Source organism: Ipomoea nil, unplaced genomic scaffold (genome assembly GCF_001879475.1).
Source record: "Ipomoea nil cultivar Tokyo-kokei standard unplaced genomic scaffold, Asagao_1.1 scaffold1895, whole genome shotgun sequence".
Lineage (NCBI taxonomy): Eukaryota > Viridiplantae > Streptophyta > Magnoliopsida > Solanales > Convolvulaceae > Ipomoea > Ipomoea nil.
In genome coordinates this window covers 355,105-366,988 of record NW_017618323.1, presented here as the reverse complement: position 1 = coordinate 366,988, position 11,884 = coordinate 355,105, and positions in this window count along the sequence as shown.

Below are 11,884 nucleotides of genomic sequence, written 5' to 3'. Positions count from 1 at the left end.
CACACACACACACACACACACATATATATATATATATATGTGTGTGTGTGTGTGTGTGTGTGTGTGTGTGTGTGTGTGTGTGTGTGTGCGTGTGGAGGGGTTCTGGTGCGGTAATTTGCTTAGGTGCGGACGTGCGGTTTAATCTGAACCGTTGATCAAATCTAGATCAATGACTCAAATCAATGATTTTTTTTTTAAGTAATCTGCTGCATATATTAATCAATCAAAGCTGAAACAAAAGCAGGAGGAACATCCTCCCACATCAAAGAGTTCGCCTGCACAGAGGTTGCCTGAGCTAACGAATGAGCTAAAACATTTGAAGTACGGGGAATGTAAATAACTGAATAAGAAACTAATAAATTCATCAAGTCTCGACATGCTGAAACAGCTATACCATCATAAGTGCGAAACTCAGTCGCTGAATTAACAAGAGCGTGACACATGTTCGAACAGTCTGTCCGGAGCACAACTTCCGTAACCCCACGATCTCTAAGCCAAGATAGGGCCTCCTTACACGCATAGGCCTCCGCCATAAAGGGTCCCTGACATAACGGTAGATGGTCATTCTTGGCCGCGATGAAAACACCATCTGTGTCTTGCAACACAAGGCCAAAAGCCCCTCTCCTTGTCACGGCCGAGAAAGCCGCATCAAAGGAGCATTGTAGCGCCGAGGGCGACTGCTCAGCAGCGGCACTGGATGCAGCGGACTGCTGCTGCCGACCCGGACCATTCGTAGCCGCACGCCACGCGTGAAGAGATGCCTACGCCATCGCATGCACCTGCCGTGGCCTTCCCACCTTGAACTCCCATACCGCCGAGTTCCGTTGCAACCAAATATGGTACATAATGGCCACCATAGAAGTGAATTGATTCTCATCAACATTTTGCAATACCAACTCAAGCCATGCACCAAAATCATCTCCCACCGTATTCTGCACCATTAAACCCGAAACATTCCACACACATTTAGAATAATCACATTGTACCAAAGAGTGTAAAACATTTTCAAAACATAGAGCACACAAAGGGCATGCTAATGGGACTTCTACCCTCCTATTGTATAAATTCATAGTGGTGGGAAGCACTCCCCTCACCGCTCTCCACAAGAAAACTTTCCACTTAGGGGGTGCCTTCAGGTTCCAAATTTTATTCCAAGATGAGAAGTCACTGGGGGCACAATAACGGTCCCCATTAAATCACGGTAAGCACCTTTCACTGTGTAAATTCCTTTGGGGTCCCCATGCCAATAGCACATATCATCAAAGGCAGGACTAATTGGTATTATAGAAATCCGATCTACATCTCCGGGTGAAAATAACTCATTAAGTAAAGGAATGTCCCATGTAGAGGATGCGGGGTCTATTAATCCAGACACTTTAACCTCCCCCAAATGAGGGGGTTTATCCGACACAATCCTTGGTTCAGAATCCCCTATTAACCACGGATCACCCCATACCAACGTGGTATTACCATTCCCAATCCTACGCCTGATATTGCGAGTAATCAGGCCTGTCCAGCAATAATACTCCTCTAACAAAAGCTTGGATTATTTCCAACAGAGGCATTCAAAAAATCAGAATTTGGGTAGTACCTGTCTTTATACACCTTTGCTACCAACGATTGGGGATTAGTCAGAAACCTCCAACCCTGCTTGCCCAACATAGCTATATTGAAAGCTCTCAAATCCTTGAAGCCCAACCCACCATACTTCTTTGGTATACTCAATTTATCCCAAGCAAGCCAATGAATTCCACGCCATCCCTCCCATTACGCCACCAGAATCTATTCATAACACGCTCCAGATTTTTACACAAAGAATCAGGCAACAGGAACACACTCATAGTAAAAATTGCCATTGCCTGAGCCACAGATTTCAATAAAACTTCTTTCCCTGCCCGTGACAGAAATTTCTTATTCCAAGAGCCTATTCTTTGTCTCACCTTATCCTCCACATATGCAAACACCGCACGCTTATTCCTCCCCACAAAAGCCGGCAAGCCTAAATATTTTCCAAAATTCACCGCTTGTTGAACCCCAAATACTGTAGCCACCATATCCCTATCTGCTTACTGAGTATTTCTGCTAAAACAAATATTTGATTTATGATAATCAAATCATAAATCAAATAATTTAAATCAATGAAAATTTAAAAATAAAATAATTTTAAAAAAACATGCATCTGGGAGGAACCATGCCGAGCAACTTAACCTTAAACATGAAAATGGCGCACCTTAAGTACACAAACCACGCACCTAAGGTTTTAAAATGGCGCACATTAAGTTTCAACAACTCATGCACCTTAAGCATACAAATCACGCACCTTAAGAAGGAAAACCATGCACCTTAAGCTTCAGGTTGACGCACCTTAAGTTTCAACAACTACTCACATTAAGCACAAAAACCACGCACCTTAAGCACACAAAAACCACGCACCTTAATCTTAATATTTTTTTTTGAATAAATGAAGCAATATGTATTTTAATACAAAATGTTCAAAATATATACTACTATAAATTAAATTATTAAAAATTCAATATATAGTCATTATTATTTATTTATCAACAAAAATTAATAATTTGTTTACATAAATTTATTTTTATTATTAGGAAACTTTTAAAACACAAATAAAATTTTCTATAACTCCCATTTTAATGCTATTTAATTATATATATTCTACAAACAAAAATAATAAAATGAATACTTGGTAAGGTGGTAGGAAATGGCCTTAGCTTGTTCATTAGGTACTTGAACATAATTATTAACTGAGGAGTTAATTTCATTTTTGGTCCAAGATTTATAGGTGGCAGTCCACTTTTAGTCATTCTTTATCAGAATGTCTAGATTTGGTCCTAATATTATTGTGACATGATCATTTTTTTTATCCTTCGTCAACAAAATCGTTGAAATTTTGTTAAATATAAAGGCATCCCCAATCATTTTAATACAAAGCGAGTTGACCCCGCTATATTTTTATGTTTATTTTTTTTTTGAAAAAATTCGTAATTGAAGATCGAAATGTGTTTGTATTTAACAGCATTAAAATTGTTTTGTTGATAGAGGACTAAAAATGGTCCTGACACAATAATACTATGACCAAATGTGGATGTTTTGATAATAAAATAAAAATAAAATAAAATAAAAAACTAAAAGTGGAATGTCACTTATAAATCTAAGACAAAAATGGAATTAACTCTTGGGTCCATTTGGAAACCCGAAAATGATTTATGGAAATTATTTTTCGGGTTTTCAGTGTTTGGAAGAGTTTGGAAAATGGAAGTCAACGGAAATTATTTTCCTGGTCAAAGTAAAACAATGTTGTTTTGGCGGAACTCATTTTTCGGACCGTGAAACTGCGCGAAAATGTTGTTCCTTGCACTCTGGTTTCCGATCGGACACTAGAGAGCAGTGCTCTCTAGTTTCCGGCTAGAAACCAGAGGGCACGACCGGAAATCAGAGAGCATGGCCGAAAACCAGAGAGTACGTACTGCTCTCTAGTTTCCACTGTTTTTATTAATGTTTTTTTAATATATTAGTAAATAATATTATTTGATTTCAAAAGATAAATAATATTATTTTTAATATTGTTATAAATAATTTTATATTTTAAATAATGACTCATTTTTGAGAAAATATTTTTCAGAAGTCATTTGTCTACTTTCCAAACGAATAATGAAAATTGAAAGGAAGTATTGAGAAAAACTTCTCATGTTTATTTGTCGTAATATATGGATTAATGTATATCTATTGTGTCCACGCTTGGGGTAGGGTATGGAAAATGACATTTAAACAACTAATAAATGAAATTTCAACATGTGAACTGTAACTGAAGCCAAAAATGGAAGTGTTTAAAGCAAAATGGGTTATTTTAACAATGAGAGACAATCTCCATAATGGAATGAAAACATTTGTATTACAGGAAGGTATTGGAACAATCATAATCTACTATACTAAAAAGAGCCCAAGAGAGTTAGGCCTATAATGAGTAAAAAAAATGACTGGACAAATTTTTTATTCAAATAAATGACTCAGATTTGATCAAATTTTAATTTTTCTTTAAGATTTCCTAATTTATCCTTAATGAATATGATTATTGTTAACTTTTTCGTTAAATATTATCTTTTCCGTTAATTTCTATTAGTTCACCGTTAACTTACTCATTGATTTCAATAAGAAAGGTCTTAGGTTCGAACCTCATCCCAATCAAAGTTGGCATAATTAGGACTCTATTTTACTCTTATTAAATTAAAATAATAATTTAGTAGCTACAACAAAAAATAATACATATGCATTTCTTTAGTTTAGAATTATGTGTCTACAATGTCTATATTCAAAAAAAAAATTATTCAATATCAATAAATTAAATAAGAGAAATAGTTTCATTAGTTATATTGTATTTATTTTTCTCAAATATAAAAATTCTTTACATTCAAATTCATCAATTGATTATATTCGCTACATTGTCCCTACAATGTCTTTATTAAAAAAAATTATTCATTATCAATAAATTAATTAAGAGAAATAATTTTATTAGTTATATGTCTTTATATTTCTCCAATGTAAAAATTCTTTACATTCAAATTCATCAATTATTTCAAAAAAAAAAAAATTCATCAATTGATTATATTCACTACATTGTCAATTATCTTTTATTGTGCACTATTTTTTAATTAAATATCAAAGTTATAATACAAAATAATGCTATATATATATTTATTTACTAAGTATTTTATTAATACCATGAAAAAATTAATATATATATATATATATATATATATATATATATATATATATATATATATATATATATATATATATATATATATATATATATATATATCATGGTTGCAGTAGGCGCTAGGCGCTAGTCGGGCGCCTGGACAGCGCCTAAGCGATCTAGGCGGCGCCTAGGCGGAATCTAGGCGGCGCTAGGCGGGTGCCAAAAAAACAGTGGTAGACTTGCAGTTTGACAATTTTAATGAGGTTGTTTTCAACATTTAATCAAATAACACATCCAAATAAATGAATATTCATAAGTCATAACATCAAAACAATGGTTTTCAAAAAAGCAAAAAACATTAAAACAATATTAAAAATTAAAAATACTCAAATACTTCAATCATCCAAAGATTCAAAGTATCAAACTAGTCTACGATTGTATATATGTCATATTATATATATGTATGCGCGCGCGCGCACACACACACACACATATATATAATTAAAAAAATAGGTCGAGCCGATCGGGTTAACTCGACCGAAATGGACGAGTTAACTCGACTAACTTAGACGCTAGGCGGCCAAATCGGCCGAGTTAGGCGCTAGGCGGACGCCTAGGCGGCCGGTAACCTAGGCGGGCGCCTAGGGGGGAAATCGCTACGGTCTAGAGGCGCCTAGCGCCTCGGCGGGGCCTAGGCGGGCGCCTAGACCGATTTTTACAACCCTGATATATATATATATATATATATATATATATATATATATATATATATATAAATATATATAATTAATTAATTAATAAAGTCAATCATATTAACTACTTGAGGGATTCACTGACAAAGAGAGTATTCAAATCACACAACAAAATGAAGTGAGAACTAAATCGCAATATCCTTGTTTGACAATCAGCAGTTAGCGGTTAGCGTTAGCGGATTATGTTAGCGAATTTGACCAGCGAATTATATCAACGGTTGGTAAAAAGATATTTGAAATCTACTATACTAATAATAGCCCAAGAGAGTTAGGCCTATAATGGGTAGAAAAAATGGCGGTCAAATTTTTTAAAAAATGAATAGCTCAGATTGATCAGATTTTAATTTTTCCTTAAGATTTCCTAATTTATCCTTAATGAATATGATTATCCGTTAACTTTTCCGTTATATATATTATCTTTTCCTTTAATTTCTGTTAGTTCACCCTTAACTTACTCATTGATTTCAATACGAAAGGTCTTAGGTTCAAACCTCATCCCAATCTAAGTTTCGCATAATTAGTACTATATTTTACTCTTATTAAATTAAATAATAATTTAGTAGCGACAACAAAAAATAATACATATGCATTTCTTTAATTTAGAATTATGAGTCTACAATGTCTTTATTCAAAAAAAATTATTCATTATCAATAAATTAAATAAGAGAAATAGTTTATTAGTTATATTGTATTTATTTTTCTCCAATATAAAAATTCTTTACATTCAAATTCATCAATTGATTATATTCGCTACATTATCCCTACAATTTTTTTATTAAAAAAATTTATTCATTATCAATAAATTAATTAAGAGAAATAATTTTATTAGTTATATTGTATTTATATTTCTCCAATGTAAAAATTCTTTACATTCAAATTCATTAATTGATTATATTCACTACATTGTCTATTATCTTTTTTTTGCACTATTTTTTAATTAAATATCAAAGTTATAATACAAAATAATGCTATATATTTATTTACCAAGTATTTTATTAATACCATGAAAAAATTAAAAATATATATATAATTAATAAAGCTAATCATATTAACTACTTGATGGATTTGTTGACAAAGAGAGTATTCAAATCACACAACAAATTGAAGTGAGAACTACCTCGCAATGTCCTTGTTTGACAACAGCAGTTAGCGGTTAGCGTTAGCGGATTTGACCAGCGAATTATATCAACGGTTGGTAAAAAGATATTTGAAAAAATTAGGTGTTTAGATTAACATGTAAAATGACCTATGGGTATACATAATAATAATAATAATAATAATAATAATAATAATAATAATAATAATAATAATAATAATAATAATAATAATAATAATAATAATAATAATAATAATAATAATATTATTATTATTATTAATATTAATATTAATATTAATATTAATATTAATAATTGTTTTTAAAAAATAAAAAATTTTAAAAAAAAAAACATAATCAATCATATTAACTATTTCGCAATGTCCTTGTTTGGCAATCAGCAGTTAGCTCTTCAATATTAGTATATATTTAATATTTCATGCCCTAATTTTTATTTGCTCTCCCTTATGTCCCGTATTTGGTTTCAACCATACCTAGACAATTATTTTATTGACAATTATAATCAATCTTGACTATATTATCTTGCATTTGTAAACTTAGAATTGCCTATTTAAATACGCAAATTTAACATTCAATTATCTATGCATGAACAATTCCAATATAATCTTGCCTTGATATACTTTAAAGTACTTATTTAAAAAAAAAAATAAAAATTGGGCATTATCCCAATCAGCAATCGCGCAATGCGCGTAAAAAACTAGTCATAAGATAAGTTTCAACTGCAAAGTTTATAAATTTATTTTAGATTGGTTGACCAGTTGAATTATATCTCGAGAACAGTCATAAAATGCTTCCCACTTCCGAAAAACAAATAAATTATGTTAACAAAGAAAAAAAAGTCTAAATTTCATGCATTTTTACGGGAGTAAAAAAAATCATGCTGCCAAGCACCTTGTGCTAAGATGGCATGTAGTGACCTCTTTCATGTGGGAGGTCATGAGATCGAGCTTCAATGGAGGCGTTGTTGACTGTTTGTGCTTCCTTAGGTTGAACAGATACTACAATGTAATAGAGTCTATAGCATTCAAAAAATTAAAAAAAAAAAAATCATGCTATAGGCCCTTAAATATACTAAAATTTTGACAGTCCTAATGTGATAAGTTTTAAAAGTTTTAATAGATTGAGGTTTGAAATTGAGAAGAAAAAAAAAAAAAAAAGGAGAAAAAACTAACCATATTGAATTGCATATCAAAATTATCACATCAGAGAGTAGTAAAAATGTAGTGGTTTCTATAAGGATATGAAGCATTTTCCAATATGAAAATAGACCATGATACAATAAAATATTACTTGCTTTGTTTTATTATTTTTGCTTTGTTTTTATTATTATTATTATTATTATTATTATTATTATTATTATTATTATTATTATTATTGAATTAAATTGCAATTTAATAAATTAATTATAATAAACTTTACTTTTGATCATTCAAGTATTGTTGTAATTCCATATTTGATTTGTTGTGGCATATTCAGTTATTTACTTGCAAAAACAATTCATGTTTAGTTCAAATTTAGACTAATTAAATATAAAAGGAAAAATAACCAGCTTGGTCGGCGTGAGTGGTCGTGCATTGTCTCTTAAGAGAGGTCGAGAGTTTAAACCCTCTCTTGTATGGCAAATTATTGCGTGGACAATGGTCCACATAGTGTTATGTGAACCATAACAAAAAATACATTTTTAATATACTAAATGTATATTATTTTTGTATTGAATGTACATTATACAATATAATGTACACTCAGTACAAAAATAATGTACATCCCCTGAATACAATGTACATTATTTTTGTACTGAATGTACATTATTACAATGTACATTATGATATAACTTAACTAAAAATATCCGAACCAATAAACTTTTAAGTTCAATCAAAATCTAAAACTTAATTAGAATAGGGTTGCCAAGTAAAAGAAGATGATAATGAATAAATATGTAAGTAGATAATGGTGAGAATATGGTTATAGTGTTATATATATATATATATATATATATATATATATATATATATATATATATATATATATATATATTAGTAATGTTGACCCTGTTACATTTAGTATGAGTCAATACCACGGAGGCTCAAACTCATGACCTTTCACTTGGAAGAGTCACTTCATGCTGCCTGACCACAATATCTTTAGCTAGATATAGTGTTATATAATAAAATAGATGATAGATAATTATGCTTCCTATTTAAAAAACAGTTTTTAAAATTTCTATTTTTTTTTAGTACTACTGAATCTGTTAGAACCCACAACCTCCTATGTAAGAGAGTAACTTGGTGCCACTAGACCACAAGGTCATGCGCGTTTTTAAAATTTCTATAGCACAGTTTTCTAAAAAACTAAAAAATGTTTCTAGTTTTCAAAATGAAAAATTATGTTAGTAAACATATTTTTTGTTTTCTATTCTCCAATTTTTCAGAAATTCTCCAGTAAACCGGCCATAAATGTTAATATTTTAATTTGACTTTAAAATGTGATACGAACTATACCAAAGCCTATTGCCAGAGGTTGGCGCAATTTGGCAAGTTAATTAGGCAGAAGCCGGTCAAAAGTACTCATTAAATTTTTATGGAAAAATTATTACAATTTTTGACCTTTTGTCTCGTAATAATATATTCAACCACTGTATTATTATTTGAAGTATCTAAATTATCAGACGTTAAAAATGAATGTAATTACTAAATTTTGATTATGTTAAATTAATCTACTTACTCATAAAGTGAAGTCACCTACAACGAAATTGATTTTTTTTTTTAATCAGATATGATGGTTTTTAATGGCAAATTATGTTGTGGATCCGCGTTATATTTACAATTTTTGAATTCTATATTTACAATTTTTGAACTCTATATTCACAATATTAGAACTGAATATTCACAATTTTATATCTCAATACACAAAATTATAGAACTCAATATTCACAATTGCATAACGCTATATTCATAATTTTTGAACTCTATATTCACAATTTTTGAACTCTATATTCACAATTTTTGAACTCTATATTCACAATTAAAGAACTCTATATTCACAATTATAGAACTAAATATTTACTTGCTGAGTTGTTTTCAATAATTTTAAAAAAAAAATCATTGGTTGTGAATATGCAGTTGTAAAATTGTGAATATAAAGTTCAAAAATTTTGAATATAGAGTTCAAAAATTGTGAATATAACTCGGATCCACCTTGCAAGGTGGACCCCAATCCATGGCATAACTATCCGTTTTTAATGGACCTGGACTAGGATAAAATTTGGTTAATATCTAGTAACAGGGTACGAAAAGTCAGCAATTATATCGTGGACCAAGGTCCACAAAGGACCTTGGTCTAAAAACGACGTCATTTCTTTAAGTAAAGAAACGGTTGTCGTTACATATTAACGGGTATTTTTGGTGTGTTAATTACAAAAGGAAACTACAATGTATCTAAAACGAAATTCTCTCACATATTGTTTTTATATTATTAAATGAAACTGTAATTGAATTGAAATGAAACTCTAGTTGTACTGTGTTGAAATAAAACTGCAGTGTATATAAAATAAAACTGAATAACAGTTTCACATATTTGAGTGTATATTGTCCAATGAAACTGTAGTTATATCGAAATGCTATTGTAGTTGTGTTGTAATGAAACTATAGTGTATATAAAATGAAACTGAATAACAGTTTCACATATTTGAGTGTACAATGTCGAATCAAACTGTAGTTATATCAAAATGAAACTGCAGTGTATATTGTCCAATGAAATTGTAATTATATCGAAATGATATTGTAGTTGTGTTGTAATGAAACTATAATGTATATAAAATGAAATTGAATAACAGTTTCACATATTTGAGTGTATAATGTCGAATGAAACTGTAATTATATCAGAATGAAACTGTAGTTGTAGTGTTGAAATTAAACTACAATGTATATAAAATAAAACTAAATATGTTATACAAACATATATGTACTTTATGCGGAACAGCGCAGAACGGGTGCCATTTCTTTTCATTAAAAGAAACGGGATCGTTTTGGACCATGATCTACAATGCTTTGTGGACCACGATCCACCATATAATTTGCCACGAAAAGTGTATCTACATCTACATCTACAATTATAATAAGAGCGAATAATGTTAGGCCCTTAACTGGAACAAAAAAAAAAATGTCAGTACTATTGTTTCTTAAAATGAATGGTTCATATTATTTTGATTTTAGTATTTTTTTTAATGATTTTCCTTATTAGTATGATTTAGGTCATTATGGTATTAATATTTTTTGTATGTATTTTTATAATGGTACAATTGTACATTATGTTATAAATATTATACTATTATTTTTTTTATCGAACAAAATTGTTCTTACATCATTGTCAGGCCAGCGTGACCTAATTACAAAGTTGTTGATCATAAATACAATTACACATGGGGCAAATTATACCGTGCACCAGGGCGCACAGTGCATTGTGCGCCCGGGCCCAAAACGACGTCGTTTTGACTTTTCCGCGTGTTTGCTATTAAAAAAAATCATGTTCCGAATGTACAGAATTATATAATAAAAAACACAGAATTTTATATCTGAAAACACATAATTTTATACCTGAAAACACATAATTTTTATAACTGACAATCCCCATGTTTCGAATGTACAGAATTATATAATAGAAAACACATAATTTTATACCTAAAAACACATAATTTTATACCTGAAAACACAAAATTTTATAACTAAAAATTCTCATGTTTCGAATGTACAGAATTATATAATAGAAAACACATAATTTTATACCTGAAAACACATAATCTTTTTTAAAAAGATAAAAATCCCCTATTTCGAATGTACATAATTTTATACCTGAAAACACATAATTTTATAACAGAATACAAAAAGACGTCGTTTTGGGAGGCGCGGGGCACACGGTATAACGATTGTTACACATGGACTCTAAAACGGTAGGATCATTTTTTTTAACGAATTGACAATGTTGACATCCCACTGGCTCCAATTGAACAAGTTTACACATCATAATTTTATCAATGCATGAAAACTTCTAAAAAATTTGTAAGTTAATTTTTACTATATCATTATAACAATATCTATTGTAATTATATATTTTGAATTATTTATTATCATCCTCTATTGACAGGAATTGTAACAATTGTCATTGACAAACTCTCAAAACAATTTGTCTCAACAACAAATGTAAATTAAAAATAAAATCAATGATTTCATTATTGTTGATTTGAAAAGTATGTACGCCACTTTATTACTCTTATTAAATTAAATAAAGTAGTAGCTATAACAAAAA